Source organism: Lissotriton helveticus, chromosome 2_1, assembly GCF_964261635.1.
Source record: "Lissotriton helveticus chromosome 2_1, aLisHel1.1, whole genome shotgun sequence".
Classification (NCBI taxonomy): domain Eukaryota; kingdom Metazoa; phylum Chordata; class Amphibia; order Caudata; family Salamandridae; genus Lissotriton; species Lissotriton helveticus.
Genome location: NC_136059.1, coordinates 1250556514 through 1250578891, shown reverse-complemented (window position 1 = coordinate 1250578891; position 22378 = coordinate 1250556514).

Sequence of the window (22378 nt, the reverse complement as noted above, 5' to 3'; positions counted from 1 at the left end):
TCACATTTGAAGGTAGATCATCAGTTTAAGAGCTAAAATAGCATGTTTAAAGTGATTTTCATGCTTCCAGGGGCCCGGGAAGTGAATTAAATACCATTTGGAGGAATTTAATGTTCAAGCAAAAACAGGTGATTTTTGACAAAAGAGATAACACCCCCCCATTACGTCATGCTTCAGAAAGGTGAAAAATGGTCCGTTTTCAAATGTTTTATTTTTGAACGTCAGTTCACATTTGTAGGTAGATCATCAGTTTTAGAGCTAAAATTAGCATATTTAAAGTGATTTTCATGCTTCCAGGGGCCCGGGAAGTGAATTAAATATTTATTTGGAGGCATTTAATGTTCAAGAAAAAACAGGTGATTTTTGACAAAAGAGATAACACCCCCCCCCCCATTACGTCATGCTTCAGAAAGGTGAAAAATGGTCCGTTTTCAAATGTTTTATTTTTGAACGTCAGTTCACATTTGAAGGTAGATCATCAGTTTAAGAGCTAAAATTAGCATGTTTAAAGTGATTTTCATGCTTCCAGGGGCCCGGGAAGTGAATTAAATACCATTTGGAGGAATTTAATGTTCAAGCAAAAACAGGTGATTTTTGACAAAAGAGATAACACCCCCCCATTACGTCATGCTTCAGAAAGGTGAAAAATGGTCCGTTTTCAAATGTTTTATTTTTGAACGTCAGTTCACATTTGTAGGTAGATCATCAGTTTTAGAGCTAAAATTAGCATATTTAAAGTGATTTTCATGCTTCCAGGGGCCCGGGAAGTGAATTAAATACCATTTGGAGGCATTTCATGTTCAAGCAAAAACAGGTGATTTTTGACAAAAGAGATAACACCCCCCCCATTACGTCATGCTTCAGAAAGGTGAAAAATGGTCCGTTTTCAAATGTTTTATTTTTGAACGTCAGTTCACATTTGTAGGTAGATCATCAGTTTTAGAGCTAAAATTAGCATGCTTAAAGTGATTTTCATGCTTCCAGGGGCCCGAGAAGTGAATTAAATACCATTTGGAGGCATTTAATGTTCAAGCAAAAACAGGTGATTTTTCACAAAAGAGATAACACCCCCCCATTACGTCATGCTTCAGAAAGGTGAAAAATGGTCTGTTTTCAAATGTTTTATTTTTGAACGTCAGTTCACATTTGTAGGTAGATCATCAGTTTAAGAGCTAAAATTAGCATGTTTAAAGTGATTTTCATGCTTCCAGGGGCCCGGGAAGTGAATTAAATACCATTTGGAGGAATTTAATGTTCAAGCAAAAACAGGTGATTTTTGACAAAAGAGATAACACCCCCCCATTACGTCATGCTTCAGAAAGGTGAAAAATGGTCCGTTTTCAAATGTTTTATTTTCGAAAGTCAGTTCACATTTGTAGGTAGATCATCAGTTTAAGAGCTAAAATTAGCATGTTTAAAGTGATTTTCATGCTTCCAGGGGCCCGGGAAGTGAATTAAATATTTATTTGGAGGCATTTAATGTTCAAGAAAAAACAGGTGATTTTTGACAAAAGAGATAACACCCCCCCATTACGTCATTCTTCAGAAAGGTGAAAAATGGTCCGTTTTCAAATGTTTTATTTTTGAACGTCAGTTCACATTTGAAGGTAGATCATCAGTTTAAGAGCTAAAATAGCATGTTTAAAGTGATTTTCATGCTTCCAGGGGCCCGGGAAGTGAATTAAATACCATTTGGAGGAATTTAATGTTCAAGCAAAAACAGGTGATTTTTGACAAAAGAGATAACACCCCCCATTACGTCATGCTTCAGAAAGGTGAAAAATGGTCCGTTTTCAAATGTTTTATTTTTGAACGTCAGTTCACATTTGTAGGTAGATCATCAGTTTTAGAGCTAAAATTAGCATATTTAAAGTGATTTTCATGCTTCCAGGGGCCCGGGAAGTGAATTAAATACCATTTGGAGGCATTTCATGTTCAAGCAAAAAAAAGTGATTTTTGACAAAAGAGATAACACCCCCCATTACGTCATGCTTCAGAAAGGTGAAAAATGGTCCGTTTTCAAATGTTTTATTTTTGAACGTCAGTTCACATTTGTAGGTAGATTATCAGTTTTAGAGCTAAAATTAGCATGCTTAAAGTGATTTTCATGCTTCCAGGGGCCCGAGAAGTGAATTAAATACCATTTGGAGGCATTTAATGTTCAAGCAAAAACAGGTGATTTTTGACAAAAGAGATAACACCCCCCCATTACGTCATGCTTCAGAAAGGTGAAAAATGGTCTGTTTTCAAATGTTTTATTTTTGAACGTCAGTTCACATTTGTAGGTAGATCATCAGTTTAAGAGCTAAAATTAGCATGTTTAAAGTGATTTTCATGCTTCCAGGGGCCCGGGAAGTGAATTAAATACCATTTGGAGGAATTTAATGTTCAAGCAAAAACAGGTGATTTTTGACAAAAGAGATAACACCCCCCCATTACGTCATGCTTCAGAAAGGTGAAAAATGGTCCGTTTTCAAATGTTTTATTTTCGAAAGTCAGTTCACATTTGTAGGTAGATCATCAGTTTAAGAGCTAAAATTAGCATGTTTAAAGTGATTTTCATGCTTCCAGGGGCCCGGGAAGTGAATTAAATATTTATTTGGAGGCATTTAATGTTCAAGAAAAAACAGGTGATTTTTGACAAAAGAGAGACCACCCCCCCATTACGTCATGCTTCAGAAAGGTGAAAAATGGTCCGTTTTCAAATGTTTTATTTTTGAACGTCAGTTCACATTTGTAGGTAGATCATCAGTTTTAGAGCTAAAATTAGCATGTTTAAAGTGATTTTCATGCTTCCAGGGGCCCGGGAAGTGAATTAAATACCATTTGGAGGCATTTAATGTTCAAGCAAAAACAGGTGATTTTTGACAAAAGAGATAACACCCCCCCATTACGTCATGCTTCAGAAAGGTGAAAAATGGTCAGTTTTCAAATGTTTTATTTTTGAACGTCAGTTCACATTTGTAGGTAGATCATCAGTTTAAGAGCTAAAATTAGCATGTTTAAAGTGATTTTCATGCTTCCAGGGGCCCTAAACACAAGATTTGTGGAATGGTTAAAAGTGCATGAAAATGGCCAATTTACTCACTCTGAGGTCTCAAAAAGTGTTTCTACATCCCGGGAAGTGAATTAAATACCATTTGGAGGCATTTAATGTTCAAGCAAAAACAGGTGATTTTTGACAAAAGAGATAACACCCCCCATTACGTCATGCTTCAGAAAGGTGAAAAATGGTCCATTTTCAAATGTTTTATTTTTGAACGTCAGTTCACATTTGTAGGTAGATCATCAGTTTTAGAGCTAAAATTAGCATGCTTAAAGTGATTTTCATGCTTCCAGGGGCCCGAGAAGTGAATTAAATACCATTTGGAGGCATTTAATGTTCAAGCAAAAACAGGTGATTTTTGACAAAAGAGATAACACCCCCCCATTACGTCATGCTTCAGAAAGGTGAAAAATGGTCTGTTTTCAAATGTTTTATTTTTGAACGTCAGTTCACATTTGTAGGTAGATCATCAGTTTAAGAGCTAAAATTAGCATGTTTAAAGTGATTTTCATGCTTCCAGGGGCCCGGGAAGTGAATTAAATACCATTTGGAGGAATTTAATGTTCAAGCAAAAACAGGTGATTTTTGACAAAAGAGATAACACCCCCCCATTACGTCATGCTTCAGAAAGGTGAAAAATGGTCCGTTTTCAAATGTTTTATTTTCGAAAGTCAGTTCACATTTGTAGGTAGATCATCAGTTTAAGAGCTAAAATTAGCATGTTTAAAGTGATTTTCATGCTTCCAGGGGCCCGGGAAGTGAATTAAATATTTATTTGGAGGCATTTAATGTTCAAGAAAAAACAGGTGATTTTTGACAAAAGAGATAACACCCCCCCCCATTACGTCATGCTTCAGAAAGGTGAAAAATGGTCCGTTTTCAAATGTTTTATTTTTGAACGTCAGTTCACATTTGAAGGTAGATCATCAGTTTAAGAGCTAAAATTAGCATGTTTAAAGTGATTTTCATGCTTCCAGGGGCCCGGGAAGTGAATGAAATACCATTTGGAGGCATTTAATGTTCAAGCAAAAACAGGTGATTTTTGACAAAAGAGATAACACCCCCCCATTACGTCATGCTTCAGAAAGGTGAAAAATGGTCCGTTTTCAAATGTTTTATTTTTGAACGTCAGTTCACATTTGTAGGTAGATCATCAGTTTAAGAGCTAAAATTAGCATGTTTAAAGTGATTTTCATGCTTCCAGGGGCCCTAAACACAAGATTTGTGGAATGGTTAAAAGTGCATGAAAATGGCCAATTTACTCACTCTGAGGTCTCAAAAAGTGTTTCTACATCCCGGGAAGTGAATTAAATACCATTTGGAGGCATTTAATGTTCAAGCAAAAACAGGTGATTTTTGACAAAAGAGATAACACCCCCCATTACGTCATGCTTCAGAAAGGCGAAAAATGGTCCATTTTCAAATGTTTTATTTTTGAACGTCAGTTCACATTTGTAGGTAGATCATCAGTTTTAGAGCTAAAATTAGCATGCTTAAAGTGATTTTCATGCTTCCAGGGGCCCGAGAAGTGAATTAAATACCATTTGGAGGCATTTAATGTTCAAGCAAAAACAGGTGATTTTTGACAAAAGAGATAACACCCCCCCATTACGTCATGCTTCAGAAAGGTGAAAAATGGTCTGTTTTCAAATGTTTTATTTTTGAACGTCAGTTCACATTTGTAGGTAGATCATCAGTTTAAGAGCTAAAATTAGCATGTTTAAAGTGATTTTCATGCTTCCAGGGGCCCGGGAAGTGAATTAAATACCATTTGGAGGAATTTAATGTTCAAGCAAAAACAGGTGATTTTTGACAAAAGAGATAACACCCCCCCATTACGTCATGCTTCAGAAAGGTGAAAAATGGTCCGTTTTCAAATGTTTTATTTTCGAAAGTCAGTTCACATTTGTAGGTAGATCATCAGTTTAAGAGCTAAAATTAGCATGTTTAAAGTGATTTTCATGCTTCCAGGGGCCCGGGAAGTGAATTAAATATTTATTTGGAGGCATTTAATGTTCAAGAAAAAACAGGTGATTTTTGACAAAAGAGATAACACCCCCCCCCATTACGTCATGCTTCAGAAAGGTGAAAAATGGTCCGTTTTCAAATGTTTTATTTTTGAACGTCAGTTCACATTTGAAGGTAGATCATCAGTTTAAGAGCTAAAATTAGCATGTTTAAAGTGATTTTCATGCTTCCAGGGGCCCGGGAAGTGAATTAAATACCATTTGGAGGAATTTAATGTTCAAGCAAAAACAGGTGATTTTTGACAAAAGAGATAACACCCCCCCATTACGTCATGCTTCAGAAAGGTGAAAAATGGTCCATTTTCAAATGTTTTATTTTTGAATGTCAGTTCACATTTGTAGGTAGATCATCAGTTTTAGAGCTACAATTAGCATATTTAAAGTGATTTTCATGCTTCCAGGGGCCCTCGAAGTGAATTAAATACCATTTGGAGGCATTTCATGTTCAAGCAAAAACAGGTGATTTTTGACAAAAGAGATAACACCCCCCCATTACGTCATGCTTCAGAAAGGTGAAAAATGGTCCGTTTTCAAATGTTTTATTTTTGAACGTCAGTTCACATTTGTAGGTAGATCATCAGTTTTAGAGCTAAAATTAGCATGTTTAAAGTGATTTTCATGCTTCCAGGGGCCCTAAACACAAGATTTGTTGAATGGTTAAAAGTGCATGAAAATGGCCAATTTATTCACTCTGAGGTCTCAAAAAGTGTTTCTTCACCCCGGGAAGTGAATTAAATACCATTTGGAGGCATTTAATGTTCAAGCAAAAACAGGTGATTTTTGACAAAAGAGATAACACCCCCCCCCCATTATCTCATGCTTCAGAAAGGTGAAAAATGGTCAGTTTTCAAATGTTTTATTTTTGAACGTCAGTTCACATTTGTAGGTAGATCATCAGTTTTAGAGCTAAAATTAGCATGTTTAAAGTGATTTTCATGCTTCCAGGGGCCCGGGAAGTGAATTAAATACCATTTGGAGGCATTTAATGTTCAAGCAATAACAGGTGATTTTTGACAAAAGAGATAACACCCCCCCATTACGTCATGCTTCAGAAAGGTGAAAAATGGTCCGTTTTCAAATGTTTTATTTTTGAACGTCAGTTCACATTTGTAGGTAGATCATCAGTTTTAGAGCTAAAATTAGCATGTTTAAAGTGATTTTCATGCTTCCAGGGGCCCGGGAAGTGAATTAAATACCATTTGGAGGCATTTAATGTTCAAGCAAAAACAGGTGATTTTTGACAAAAGAGATAACACCCCCCATTACGTCATGCTTCAGAAAGGTGAAAAATGGTCCGTTTTCAAATGTTTTATTTTTGAACGTCAGTTCACATTTGTAGGTAGATCATCAGTTTAAGAGCTAAAATTAGCATGTTTAAAGTGATTTTCATGCTTCCAGGGGCCCTAAACACAAGATTTGTGGAATGGTTAAAAGTGCATGAAAATGGCCAATTTACTCACTCTGAGGTCTCAAAAAGTGTTTCTACATCCCGGGAAGTGAATTAAATACCATTTGGAGGCATTTAATGTTCAAGCAAAAACAGGTGATTTTTGACAAAAGAGATAAACCCCCCCCCATTACGTCATGCTTCAGAAAGGTGAAAAATGGTCCGTTTTCAAATGTTTTATTTTTGAACGTCAGTTCACATTTGTAGGTAGATCATCAGTTTTAGAGCTAAAATTAGCATGCTTAAAGTGATTTTCATGCTTCCAGGGGCCCGAGAAGTGAATTAAATACCATTTGGAGGCATTTAATGTTCAAGCAAAAACAGGTGATTTTTCACAAAAGAGATAACACCCCCCCATTACGTCATGCTTCAGAAAGGTGAAAAATGGTCTGTTTTCAAATGTTTTATTTTTGAACGTCAGTTCACATTTGTAGGTAGATCATCAGTTTAAGAGCTAAAATTAGCATGTTTAAAGTGATTTTCATGCTTCCAGGGGCCCGGGAAGTGAATTAAATACCATTTGGAGGAATTTAATGTTCAAGCAAAAACAGGTGATTTTTGACAAAAGAGATAACACCCCCCCATTACGTCATGCTTCAGAAAGGTGAAAAATGGTCCGTTTTCAAATGTTTTATTTTCGAAAGTCAGTTCACATTTGTAGGTAGATCATCAGTTTAAGAGCTAAAATTAGCATGTTTAAAGTGATTTTCATGCTTCCAGGGGCCCGGGAAGTGAATTAAATATTTATTTGGAGGCATTTAATGTTGAAGAAAAAACAGGTGATTTTTGACAAAAGAGATAACACCCCCCCATTACGTCATTCTTCAGAAAGGTGAAAAATGGTCCGTTTTCAAATGTTTTATTTTTGAATGTCAGTTCACATTTGAAGGTAGATCATCAGTTTAAGAGCTAAAATAGCATGTTTAAAGTGATTTTCATGCTTCCAGGGGCCCGGGAAGTGAATTAAATACCATTTGGAGGAATTTAATGTTCAAGCAAAAACAGGTGATTTTTGACAAAAGAGATAACACCCCCCCATTACGTCATGCTTCAGAAAGGTGAAAAATGGTCCGTTTTCAAATGTTTTATTTTTGAACGTCAGTTCACATTTGTAGGTAGATCATCAGTTTTAGAGCTAAAATTAGCATATTTAAAGTGATTTTCATGCTTCCAGGGGCCCGGGAAGTGAATTAAATACCATTTGGAGGCATTTCATGTTCAAGCACAAAAAAAGTGATTTTTGACAAAAGAGATAACACCCCCCATTACGTCATGCTTCAGAAAGGTGAAAAATGGTCCGTTTTCAAATGTTTTATTTTTGAACGTCAGTTCACATTTGTAGGTAGATCATCAGTTTTAGAGCTAGAATTAGCATGCTTAAAGTGATTTTCATGCTTCCAGGGGCCCGAGAAGTGAATTAAATACCATTTGGAGGCATTTACTGTTCAAGCAAAAACAGGTGATTTTTCACAAAAGAGATAACACCCCCCCATTACGTCATGCTTCAGAAAGGTGAAAAATGGTCTGTTTTCAAATGTTTTATTTTTGAACGTCAGTTCACATTTGTAGGTAGATCATCAGTTTAAGAGCTAAAATTAGCATGTTTAAAGTGATTTTCATGCTTCCAGGGGCCCGGGAAGTGAATTAAATACCATTTGGAGGAATTTAATGTTCAAGCAAAAACAGGTGATTTTTGACAAAAGAGATAACACCCCCCCATTACGTCATGCTTCAGAAAGGTGAAAAATGGTCCGTTTTCAAATGTTTTATTTTCGAAAGTCAGTTCACATTTGTAGGTAGATCATCAGTTTAAGAGCTAAAATTAGCATGTTTAAAGTGATTTTCATGCTTCCAGGGGCCCGGGAAGTGAATTAAATATTTATTTGGAGGCATTTAATGTTCAAGAAAAAACAGGTGATTTTTGACAAAAGAGATAACACCCCCCCATTACGTCATTCTTCAGAAAGGTGAAAAATGGTCCGTTTTCAAATGTTTTATTTTTGAACGTCAGTTCACATTTGTAGGTAGATCATCAGTTTAAGAGCTAAAATTAGCATGTTTAAAGTGATTTTCATGCTTCCAGGGGGCCGGAAAGTGAATTAAATACCATTTGGAGGCATTTAATGTTCAAGCAAAAACAGGTGATTTTTGACAAAAGAGATAACACCCCCCCATTACGTCATGCTTCAGAAAGGTGAAAAATGGTCAGTTTTCAAATGTTTTATTTTTGAACGTCAGTTCACATTTGTAGGTAGATCATCAGTTTAAGAGCTAAAATTAGCATGTTTAAAGTGATTTTCATGCTTCCAGGGGCCCTAAACACAAGATTTGTGGAATGGTTAAAAGTGCATGAAAATGGCCAATTTACTCACTCTGAGGTCTCAAAAAGTGTTTCTACATCCCGGGAAGTGAATTAAATACCATTTGGAGGCATTTAATGTTCAAGCAAAAACAGGTGATTTTTGACAAAAGAGATAACACCCCCCATTACGTCATGCTTCAGAAAGGTGAAAAATGGTCCGTTTTCAAATGTTTTATTTTTGAACGTCAGTTCACATTTGTAGGTAGATCATCAGTTTTAGAGCTAAAATTAGCATGCTTAAAGTGATTTTCATGCTTCCAGGGGCCCGAGAAGTGAATTAAATACCATTTGGAGGCATTTAATGTTCAAGCAAAAACAGGTGATTTTTGACAAAAGAGATAACACCCCCCCATTACGTCATGCTTCAGAAAGGTGAAAAATGGTCTGTTTTCAAATGTTTTATTTTTGAACGTCAGTTCACATTTGTAGGTAGATCATCAGTTTAAGAGCTAAAATTAGCATGTTTAAAGTGATTTTCATGCTTCCAGGGGCCCGGGAAGTGAATTAAATACCATTTGGAGGAATTTAATGTTCAAGCAAAAACAGGTGATTTTTGACAAAAGAGATAACACCCCCCCATTACGTCATGCTTCAGAAAGGTGAAAAATGGTCCGTTTTCAAATGTTTTATTTTCGAAAGTCAGTTCACATTTGTAGGTAGATCATCAGTTTAAGAGCTAAAATTAGCATGTTTAAAGTGATTTTCATGCTTCCAGGGGCCCGGGAAGTGAATTAAATATTTATTTGGAGGCATTTAATGTTCAAGAAAAAACAGGTGATTTTTGACAAAAGAGATAACACCCCCCCCCCCCATTACGTCATGCTTCAGAAAGGTGAAAAATGGTCCGTTTTCAAATGTTTTATTTTTGAACGTCAGTTCACATTTGAAGGTAGATCATCAGTTTAAGAGCTAAAATTAGCATGTTTAAAGTGATTTTCATGCTTCCAGGGGCCCGGGAAGTGAATTAAATACCATTTGGAGGAATTTAATGTTCAAGCAAAAACAGGTGATTTTTGACAAAAGAGATAACACCCCCCCATTACGTCATGCTTCAGAAAGGTGAAAAATGGTCTGTTTTCAAATGTTTTATTTTTGAACGTCAGTTCACATTTGAAGGTAGATCATCAGTTTAAGAGCTAAAATTAGCATGTTTAAAGTGATTTTCATGCTTCCAGGGGCCCGGGAAGTGAATTAAATACCATTTGGAGGAATTTAATGTTCAAGCAAAAACAGGTGATTTTTGACAAAAGAGATAACACCCCCCCATTACGTCATGCTTCAGAAAGGTGAAAAATGGTCTGTTTTCAAATGTTTTATTTTTGAACGTCAGTTCACATTTGTAGGTAGATCATCAGTTTAAGAGCTAAAATTAGCATGTTGAAAGTGATTTTCATGCTTCCAGGGGCCCGGGAAGTGAATTAAATACCATTTGGAGGAATTTAATGTTCAAGCAAAAACAGGTGATTTTTGACAAAAGAGATAACACCCCCCCATTACGTCATGCTTCAGAAAGGTGAAAAATGGTCCGTTTTCAAATGTTTTATTTTCGAAAGTCAGTTCACATTTGTAGGTAGATCATCAGTTTAAGAGCTAAAATTAGCATGTTTAAAGTGATTTTCATGCTTCCAGGGGCCCGGGAAGTGAATTAAATATTTATTTGGAGGCATTTAATGTTCAAGAAAAAACAGGTGATTTTTGACAAAAGAGATAACACCCCCCCCCATTACGTCATGCTTCAGAAAGGTGAAAAATGGTCCGTTTTCAAATGTTTTATTTTTGAACGTCAGTTCACATTTGAAGGTAGATCATCAGTTTAAGAGCTAAAATTAGCATGTTTAAAGTGATTTTCATGCTTCCAGGGGCCCGGGAAGTGAATTAAATACCATTTGGAGGAATTTAATGTTCAAGCAAAAACAGGTGATTTTTGACAAAAGAGATAACACCCCCCCATTACGTCATGCTTCAGAAAGGTGAAAAATGGTCCGTTTTCAAATGTTTTATTTTTGAATGTCAGTTCACATTTGTAGGTAGATCATCAGTTTTAGAGCTACAATTAGCATATTTAAAGTGATTTTCATGCTTCCAGGGGCCCTCGAAGTGAATTAAATACCATTTGGAGGCATTTCATGTTCAAGCAAAAACAGGTGATTTTTGACAAAAGAGATAACACCCCCCCATTACGTCATGCTTCAGAAAGGTGAAAAATGGTCAGTTTTCAAATGTTTTATTTTTGAACGTCAGTTCACATTTGTAGGTAGATCATCAGTTTTAGAGCTAAAATTAGCATGTTTAAAGTGATTTTCATGCTTCCAGGGGCCCTAAACACAAGATTTGTTGAATGGTTAAAAGTGCATGAAAATGGCCAATTTATTCACTCTGAGGTCTCAAAAAGTGTTTCTTCACCCCGGGAAGTGAATTAAATACCATTTGGAGGCATTTAATGTTCAAGCAAAAACAGGTGATTTTTGACAAAAGAGATAACACCCCCCCCATTATCTCATGCTTCAGAAAGGTGAAAAATGGTCAGTTTTCAAATGTTTTATTTTTGAACGTCAGTTCACATTTGTAGGTAGATCATCAGTTTTAGAGCTAAAATTAGCATGTTTAAAGTGATTTTCATGCTTCCAGGGGCCCGGGAAGTGAATTAAATACCATTTGGAGGCATTTAATGTTCAAGCAATAACAGGTGATTTTTGACAAAAGAGATAACACCCCCCCATTACGTCATGCTTCAGAAAGGTGAAAAATGGTCCGTTTTCAAATGTTTTATTTTTGAACGTCAGTTCACATTTGTAGGTAGATCATCAGTTTTAGAGCTAAAGTGAGCATGCTTAAAGTGATTTTCATGCTTCCAGGGGCCCGAGAAGTGAATTAAATACCATTTGGAGGCATTTAATGTTCAAGCAAAAAAAAGTGATTTTTGACAAAAGAGATAACACCCCCCATTACGTCATGCTTCAGAAAGGTGAAAAATGGTCCGTTTTCAAATGTTTTATTTTTGAACGTCAGTTCACATTTGTAGGTAGATCATCAGTTTTAGAGCTAAAATTAGCATGTTTAAAGTGATTTTCATGCTTCCAGGGGCCCGGGAAGTGAATTAAATACCATTTGGAGGCATTTAATGTTCAAGCAAAAACAGGTGATTTTTGACAAAAGAGATAACACCCCCCATTACGTCATGCTTCAGAAAGGTGAAAAATGGTCCGTTTTCAAATGTTTTATTTTTGAACGTCAGTTCACATTTGTAGGTAGATCATCAGTTTAAGAGCTAAAATTAGCATGTTTAAAGTGATTTTCATGCTTCCAGGGGCCCTAAACACAAGATTTGTGGAATGGTTAAAAGTGCATGAAAATGGCCAATTTACTCACTCTGAGGTCTCAAAAAGTGTTTCTACATCCCGGGAAGTGAATTAAATACCATTTGGAGGCATTTAATGTTCAAGCAAAAACAGGTGATTTTTGACAAAAGAGATAAACCCCCCCCATTACGTCATGCTTCAGAAAGGTGAAAAATGGTCCGTTTTCAAATGTTTTATTTTTGAACGTCAGTTCACATTTGTAGGTAGATCATCAGTTTTAGAGCTAAAATTAGCATGCTTAAAGTGATTTTCATGCTTCCAGGGGCCCGAGAAGTGAATTAAATACCATTTGGAGGCATTTAATGTTCAAGCAAAAACAGGTGATTTTTCACAAAAGAGATAACACCCCCCCATTACGTCATGCTTCAGAAAGGTGAAAAATGGTCTGTTTTCAAATGTTTTATTTTTGAACGTCAGTTCACATTTGTAGGTAGATCATCAGTTTAAGAGCTAAAATTAGCATGTTTAAAGTGATTTTCATGCTTCCAGGGGCCCGGGAAGTGAATTAAATACCATTTGGAGGAATTTAATGTTCAAGCAAAAACAGGTGATTTTTGACAAAAGAGATAACACCCCCCCATTACGTCATGCTTCAGAAAGGTGAAAAATGGTCCGTTTTCAAATGTTTTATTTTCGAAAGTCAGTTCACATTTGTAGGTAGATCATCAGTTTAAGAGCTAAAATTAGCATGTTTAAAGTGATTTTCATGCTTCCAGGGGCCCGGGAAGTGAATTAAATATTTATTTGGAGGCATTTAATGTTCAAGAAATAACAGGTGATTTTTGACAAAAGAGATAACACCCCCCCATTACGTCATTCTTCAGAAAGGTGAAAAATGGTCCGTTTTCAAATGTTTTATTTTTGAATGTCAGTTCACATTTGAAGGTAGATCATCAGTTTAAGAGCTAAAATAGCATGTTTAAAGTGATTTTCATGCTTCCAGGGGCCCGGGAAGTGAATTAAATACCATTTGGAGGAATTTAATGTTCAAGCAAAAACAGGTGATTTTTGACAAAAGAGATAACACCCCCCCATTACGTCATGCTTCAGAAAGGTGAAAAATGGTCCGTTTTCAAATGTTTTATTTTTGAACGTCAGTTCACATTTGTAGGTAGATCATCAGTTTTAGAGCTAAAATTAGCATATTTAAAGTGATTTTCATGCTTCCAGGGGCCCGGGAAGTGAATTAAATACCATTTGGAGGCATTTCATGTTCAAGCAAAAAAAAGTGATTTTTGACAAAAGAGATAACACCCCCCATTACGTCATGCTTCAGAAAGGTGAAAAATGGTCCGTTTTCAAATGTTTTATTTTTGAACGTCAGTTCACATTTGTAGGTAGATCATCAGTTTAAGAGCTAAAATTAGCATGTTTAAAGTGATTTTCATGCTTCCAGGGGGCCGGAAAGTGAATTAAATACCATTTGGAGGCATTTAATGTTCAAGCAAAAACAGGTGATTTTTGACAAAAGAGAGACCACCCCCCCATTACGTCATGTTTCAGAAAGGTGAAAAATGGTCCGTTTTCAAATGTTTTATTTTTGAACGTCAGTTCACATTTGTAGGTAGATCATCAGTTTTAGAGCTAAAATTAGCATGTTTAAAGTGATTTTCATGCTTCCAGGGGCCCGGGAAGTGAATTAAATACCATTTGGAGGCATTTAATGTTCAAGCAAAAACAGGTGATTTTTGACAAAAGAGATAACACCCCCCCATTACGTCATGCTTCAGAAAGGTGAAAAATGGTCCGTTTTCAAATGTTTTATTTTTGAACGTCAGTTCACATTTGTAGGTAGATCATCAGTTTAAGAGCTAAAATTAGCATGTTTAAAGTGATTTTCATGCTTCCAGGGGCCCTAAACACAAGATTTGTGGAATGGTTAAAAGTGCATGAAAATGGCCAATTTACTCACTCTGAGGTCTCAAAAAGTGTTTCTACATCCCGGGAAGTGAATTAAATACCATTTGGAGGCATTTAATGTTCAAGCAAAAACAGGTGATTTTTGACAAAAGAGATAACACCCCCCATTACGTCATGCTTCAGAAAGGTGAAAAATGGTCCGTTTTCAAATGTTTTATTTTTGAACGTCAGTTCACATTTGTAGGTAGATCATCAGTTTTAGAGCTAAAATTAGCATGCTTAAAGTGATTTTCATGCTTCCAGGGGCCCGAGAAGTGAATTAAATACCATTTGGAGGCATTTAATGTTCAAGCAAAAACAGGTGATTTTTGACAAAAGAGATAACACCCCCCCATTACGTCATGCTTCAGAAAGGTGAAAAATGGTCTGTTTTCAAATGTTTTATTTTTGAACGTCAGTTCACATTTGTAGGTAGATCATCAGTTTAAGAGCTAAAATTAGCATGTTTAAAGTGATTTTCATGCTTCCAGGGGCCCGGGAAGTGAATTAAATACCATTTGGAGGAATTTAATGTTCAAGCAAAAACAGGTGATTTTTGACAAAAGAGATAACACCCCCCCATTACGTCATGCTTCAGAAAGGTGAAAAATGGTCCGTTTTCAAATGTTTTATTTTCGAAAGTCAGTTCACATTTGTAGGTAGATCATCAGTTTAAGAGCTAAAATTAGCATGTTTAAAGTGATTTTCATGCTTCCAGGGGCCCGGGAAATGAATTAAATATTTATTTGGAGGCATTTAATGTTCAAGAAAAAACAGGTGATTTTTGACAAAAGAGAGACCACCCCCCCATTACGTCATGCTTCAGAAAGGTGAAAAATGGTCCGTTTTCAAATGTTTTATTTTTGAACGTCAGTTCACATTTGTAGGTAGATCATCAGTTTTAGAGCTAAAATTAGCATGTTTAAAGTGATTTTCATGCTTCCAGGGGCCCGGGAAGTGAATTAAATACCATTTGGAGGAATTTAATGTTCAAGCAAAAACAGGTGATTTTTGACAAAAGAGATAACACCCCCCCATTACGTCATGCTTCAGAAAGGTGAAAAATGGTCCGTTTTCAAATGTTTTATTTTCGAAAGTCAGTTCACATTTGTAGGTAGATCATCAGTTTAAGAGCTAAAATTAGCATGTTTAAAGTGATTTTCATGCTTCCAGGGGCCCGGGAAGTGAATTAAATATTTATTTGGAGGCATTTAATGTTCAAGAAATAACAGGTGATTTTTGACAAAAGAGATAACACCCCCCCATTACGTCATTCTTCAGAAAGGTGAAAAATGGTCCGTTTTCAAATGTTTTATTTTTGAATGTCAGTTCCCATTTGAAGGTAGATCATCAGTTTAAGAGCTAAAATAGCATGTTTAAAGTGATTTTCATGCTTCCAGGGGCCCGGGAAGTGAATTAAATACCATTTGGAGGAATTTAATGTTCAAGCAAAAACAGGTGATTTTTGACAAAAGAGATAACACCCCCCCATTACGTCATGCTTCAGAAAGGTGAAAAATGGTCCGTTTTCAAATGTTTTATTTTTGAACGTCAGTTCACATTTGTAGGTAGATCATCAGTTTTAGAGCTAAAATTAGCATATTTAAAGTGATTTTCATGCTTCCAGGGGCCCGGGAAGTGAATTAAATACCATTTGGAGGCATTTCATGTTCAAGCAAAAAAAAGTGATTTTTGACAAAAGAGATAACACCCCCCATTACGTCATGCTTCAGAAAGGTGAAAAATGGTCCGTTTTCAAATGTTTTATTTTTGAACGTCAGTTCACATTTGTAGGTAGATCATCAGTTTAAGAGCTAAAATTAGCATGTTTAAAGTGATTTTCATGCTTCCAGGGGGCCGGAAAGTGAATTAAATACCATTTGGAGGCATTTAATGTTCAAGCAAAAACAGGTGATTTTTGACAAAAGAGAGACCACCCCCCCATTACGTCATGTTTCAGAAAGGTGAAAAATGGTCCGTTTTCAAATGTTTTATTTTTGAACGTCAGTTCACATTTGTAGGTAGATCATCAGTTTTAGAGCTAAAATTAGCATGTTTAAAGTGATTTTCATGCTTCCAGGGGCCCGGGAAGTGAATTAAATACCATTTGGAGGCATTTAATGTTCAAGCAAAAACAGGTGATTTTTGACAAAAGAGATAACACCCCCCCATTACGTCATGCTTCAGAAAGGTGAAAAATGGTCCGTTTTCAAATGTTTTATTTTTGAACGTCAGTTCACATTTGTAGGTAGATCATCAGTTTAAGAGCTAAAATTAGCATGTTTAAAGTGATTTTCATGCTTCCAGGGGCCCTAAACACAAGATTTGTGGAATGGTTAAAAGTGCATGAAAATGGCCAATTTACTCACTCTGAGGTCTCAAAAAGTGTTTCTACATCCCGGGAAGTGAATTAAATACCATTTGGAGGCATTTAATGTTCAAGCAAAAACAGGTGATTTTTGACAAAAGAGATAACACCCCCCATTACGTCATGCTTCAGAAAGGTGAAAAATGGTCCGTTTTCAAATGTTTTATTTTTGAACGTCAGTTCACATTTGTAGGTAGATCATCAGTTTTAGAGCTAAAATTAGCATGCTTAAAGTGATTTTCATGCTTCCAGGGGCCCGAGAAGTGAATTAAATACCATTTGGAGGCATTTAATGTTCAAGCAAAAACAGGTGATTTTTGACAAAAGAGATAACACCCCCCCATTACGTCATGCTTCAGAAAGGTGAAAAATGGTCTGTTTTCAAATGTTTTATTTTTGAACGTCAGTTCACATTTGTAGGTAGATCATCAGTTTAAGAGCTAAAATTAGCATGTTTAAAGTGATTTTCATGCTTCCAGGGGCCCGGGAAGTGAATTAAATACCATTTGGAGGAATTTAATGTTCAAGCAAAAACAGGTGATTTTTGACAAAAGAGATAACACCCCCCCATTACGTCATGCTTCAGAAAGGTGAAAAATGGTCCGTTTTCAAATGTTTTATTTTCGAAAGTCAGTTCACATTTGTAGGTAGATCATCAGTTTAAGAGCTAAAATTAGCATGTTTAAAGTGATTTTCATGCTTCCAGGGGCCCGGGAAATGAATTAAATATTTATTTGGAGGCATTTAATGTTCAAGAAAAAACAGGTGATTTTTGACAAAAGAGAGACCACCCCCCCATTACGTCATGCTTCAGAAAGGTGAAAAATGGTCCGTTTTCAAATGTTTTATTTTTGAACGTCAGTTCACATTTGTAGGTAGATCATCAGTTTTAGAGCTAAAATTAGCATGTTTAAAGTGATTTTCATGCTTCCAGGGGCCCGGGAAGTGAATTAAATACCATTTGGAGGCATTTAATGTTCAAGCAAAAACAGGTGATTTTTGACAAAAGAGATAACACCCCCCCATTACGTCATGCTTCAGAAAGGTGAAAAATGGTCCGTTTTCAAATGTTTTATTTTTGAACGTCAGTTCACATTTGTAGGTAGATCATCAGTTTAAGAGCTAAAATTAGCATGTTTAAAGTGATTTTCATGCTTCCAGGGGCCCTAAACACAAGATTTGTGGAATGGTTAAAAGTGCATGAAAATGGCCAATTTACTCACTCTGAGGTCTCAAAAAGTGTTTCTACATCCCGGGAAGTGAATTAAATACCATTTGGAGGCATTTAATGTTCAAGCAAAAACAGGTGATTTTTGACAAAAGAGATAACACCCCCCATTACGTCATGCTTCAGAAAGGTGAAAAATGGTCCATTTTCAAATGTTTTATTTTTGAACGTCAGTTCACATTTGTAGGTAGATCATCAGTTTTAGAGCTAAAATTAGCATGCTTAAAGTGATTTTCATGCTTCCAGGGGCCCGAGAAGTGAATTAAATACCATTTGGAGGCATTTAATGTTCAAGCAAAAACAGGTGATTTTTGACAAAAGAGATAACACCCCCCCATTACGTCATGCTTCAGAAAGGTGAAAAATGGTCTGTTTTCAAATGTTTTATTTTTGAACGTCAGTTCACATTTGTAGGTAGATCATCAGTTTAAGAGCTAAAATTAGCATGTTTAAAGTGATTTTCATGCTTCCAGGGGCCCGGGAAGTGAATTAAATACCATTTGGAGGAATTTAATGTTCAAGCAAAAACAGGTGATTTTTGACAAAAGAGATAACACCCCCCCATTACGTCATGCTTCAGAAAGGTGAAAAATGGTCCGTTTTCAAATGTTTTATTTTCGAAAGTCAGTTCACATTTGTAGGTAGATCATCAGTTTAAGAGCTAAAATTAGCATGTTTAAAGTGATTTTCATGCTTCCAGGGGCCCGGGAAGTGAATTAAATATTTATTTGGAGGCATTTAATGTTCAAGAAAAAACAGGTGATTTTTGACAAAAGAGATAACACCCCCCCCCATTACGTCATGCTTCAGAAAGGTGAAAAATGGTCCGTTTTCAAATGTTTTATTTTTGAACGTCAGTTCACATTTGAAGGTAGATCATCAGTTTAAGAGCTAAAATTAGCATGTTTAAAGTGATTTTCATGCTTCCAGGGGCCCGGGAAGTGAATTAAATACCATTTGGAGGAATTTAATGTTCAAGCAAAAACAGGTGATTTTTGACAAAAGAGATAACACCCCCCCATTACGTCATGCTTCAGAAAGGTGAAAAATGGTCCGTTTTCAAATGTTTTATTTTTGAATGTCAGTTCACATTTGTAGGTAGATCATCAGTTTTAGAGCTACAATTAGCATATTTAAAGTGATTTTCATGCTTCCAGGGGCCCTCGAAGTGAATTAAATACCATTTGGAGGCATTTCATGTTCAAGCAAAAACAGGTGATTTTTGACAAAAGAGATAACACCCCCCCATTACGTCATGCTTCAGAAAGGTGAAAAATGGTCCGTTTTCAAATGTTTTATTTTTGAACGTCAGTTCACATTTGTAGGTAGATCATCAGTTTTAGAGCTAAAATTAGCATGTTTAAAGTGATTTTCATGCTTCCAGGGGCCCTAAACACAAGATTTGTTGAATGGTTAAAAGTGCATGAAAATGGCCAATTTATTCACTCTGAGGTCTCAAAAAGTGTTTCTTCACCCCGGGAAGTGAATTAAATACCATTTGGAGGCATTTAATGTTCAAGCAAAAACAGGTGATTTTTGACAAAAGAGATAACACCCCCCCCCATTATCTCATGCTTCAGAAAGGTGAAAAATGGTCAGTTTTCAAATGTTTTATTTTTGAACGTCAGTTCACATTTGTAGGTAGATCATCAGTTTTAGAGCTAAAATTAGCATGTTTAAAGTGATTTTCATGCTTCCAGGGGCCCGGGAAGTGAATTAAATACCATTTGGAGGCATTTAATGTTCAAGCAATAACAGGTGATTTTTGACAAAAGAGATAACACCCCCCCATTACGTCATGCTTCAGAAAGGTGAAAAATGGTCCGTTTTCAAATGTTTTATTTTTGAACGTCAGTTCACATTTGTAGGTAGATCATCAGTTTTAGAGCTAAAGTGAGCATGCTTAAAGTGATTTTCATGCTTCCAGGGGCCCGAGAAGTTAATTAAATACCATTTGGAGGCATTTAATGTTCAAGCAAAAAAAAGTGATTTTTGACAAAAGAGATAACACCCCCCATTACGTCATGCTTCAGAAAGGTGAAAAATGGTCCGTTTTCAAATGTTTTATTTTTGAACGTCAGTTCACATTTGTAGGTAGATCATCAGTTTTAGAGCTAAAATTAGCATGTTTAAAGTGATTTTCATGCTTCCAGGGGCCCGGGAAGTGAATTAAATACCATTTGGAGGCATTTAATGTTCAAGCAAAAACAGGTGATTTTTGACAAAAGAGATAACACCCCCATTACGTCATGCTTCAGAAAGGTGAAAAATGGTCCGTTTTCAAATGTTTTATTTTTGAACGTCAGTTCACATTTGTAGGTAGATCATCAGTTTAAGAGCTAAAATTAGCATGTTTAAAGTGATTTTCATGCTTCCAGGGGCCCTAAACACAAGATTTGTGGAATGGTTAAAAGTGCATGAAAATGGCCAATTTACTCACTCTGAGGTCTCAAAAAGTGTTTCTACATCCCGGGAAGTGAATTAAATACCATTTGGAGGCATTTAATGTTCAAGCAAAAACAGGTGATTTTTGACAAAAGAGATAACCCCCCCCCATTACGTCATGCTTCAGAAAGGTGAAAAATGGTCCGTTTTCAAATGTTTTATTTTTGAACGTCAGTTCACATTTGTAGGTAGATCATCAGTTTTAGAGCTAAAATTAGCATGCTTAAAGTGATTTTCATGCTTCCAGGGGCCCGAGAAGTGAATTAAATACCATTTGGAGGCATTTAATGTTCAAGCAAAAACAGGTGATTTTTCACAAAAGAGATAACACCCCCCCATTACGTCATGCTTCAGAAAGGTGAAAAATGGTCTGTTTTCAAATGTTTTATTTTTGAACGTCAGTTCACATTTGTAGGTAGATCATCAGTTTAAGAGCTAACATTAGCATGTTTAAAGTGATTTTCATGCTTCCAGGGGCCCGGGAAGTGAATTAAATACCATTTGGAGGAATTTAATGTTCAAGCAAAAACAGGTGATTTTTGACAAAAGAGATAACACCCCCCCATTACGTCATGCTTCAGAAAGGTGAAAAATGGTCCGTTTTCAAATGTTTTATTTTCGAAAGTCAGTTCACATTTGTAGGTAGATCATCAGTTTAAGAGCTAAAATTAGCATGTTTAAAGTGATTTTCATGCTTCCAGGGGCCCGGGAAGTGAATTAAATATTTATTTGGAGGCATTTAATGTTCAAGAAAAAACAGGTGATTTTTGACAAAAGAGATAACACCCCCCCATTACGTCATTCTTCAGAAAGGTGAAAAATGGTCCGTTTTCAAATGTTTTATTTTTGAATGTCAGTTCACATTTGAAGGTAGATCATCAGTTTAAGAGCTAAAATAGCATGTTTAAAGTGATTTTCATGCTTCCAGGGGCCCGGGAAGTGAATTAAATACCATTTGGAGGAATTTAATGTTCAAGCAAAAACAGGTGATTTTTGACAAAAGAGATAACACCCCCCCATTACGTCATGCTTCAGAAAGGTGAAAAATGGTCCGTTTTCAAATGTTTTATTTTTGAACGTCAGTTCACATTTGTAGGTAGATCATCAGTTTTAGAGCTAAAATTAGCATATTTAAAGTGATTTTCATGCTTCCAGGGGCCCGGGAAGTGAATTAAATACCATTTGGAGGCATTTCATGTTCAAGCAAAAAAAAGTGATTTTTGACAAAAGAGATAACACCCCCCATTACGTCATGCTTCAGAAAGGTGAAAAATGGTCCGTTTTCAAATGTTTTATTTTTGAACGTCAGTTCACATTTGTAGGTAGATCATCAGTTTAAGAGCTAAAATTAGCATGTTTAAAGTGATTTTCATGCTTCCAGGGGGCCGGAAAGTGAATTAAATACCATTTGGAGGCATTTAATGTTCAAGCAAAAACAGGTGATTTTTGACAAAAGAGATAACACCCCCCCATTACGTCATGCTTCAGAAAGGTGAAAAATGGTCAGTTTTCAAATGTTTTATTTTTGAACGTCAGTTCACATTTGTAGGTAGATCATCAGTTTAAGAGCTAAAATTAGCATGTTTAAAGTGATTTTCATGCTTCCAGGGGCCCTAAACACAAGATTTGTGGAATGGTTAAAAGTGCATGAAAATGGCCAATTTACTCACTCTGAGGTCTCAAAAAGTGTTTCTACATCCCGGGAAGTGAATTAAATACCATTTGGAGGCATTTAATGTTCAAGCAAAAACAGGTGATTTTTGACAAAAGAGATAACACCCCCCATTACGTCATGCTTCAGAAAGGTGAAAAATGGTCCGTTTTCAAATGTTTTATTTTTGAACGTCAGTTCACATTTGTAGGTAGATCATCAGTTTTAGAGCTAAAATTAGCATGCTTAAAGTGATTTTCATGCTTCCAGGGGCCCGAGAAGTGAATTAAATGCCATTTGGAGGCATTTAATGTTCAAGCAAAAACAGGTGATTTTTGACAAAAGAGATAACACCCCCCCATTACGTCATGCTTCAGAAAGGTGAAAAATGGTCTGTTTTCAAATGTTTTATTTTTGAACGTCAGTTCACATTTGTAGGTAGATCATCAGTTTAAGAGCTAAAATTAGCATGTTTAAAGTGATTTTCATGCTTCCAGGGGCCCGGGAAGTGAATTAAATACCATTTGGAGGAATTTAATGTTCAAG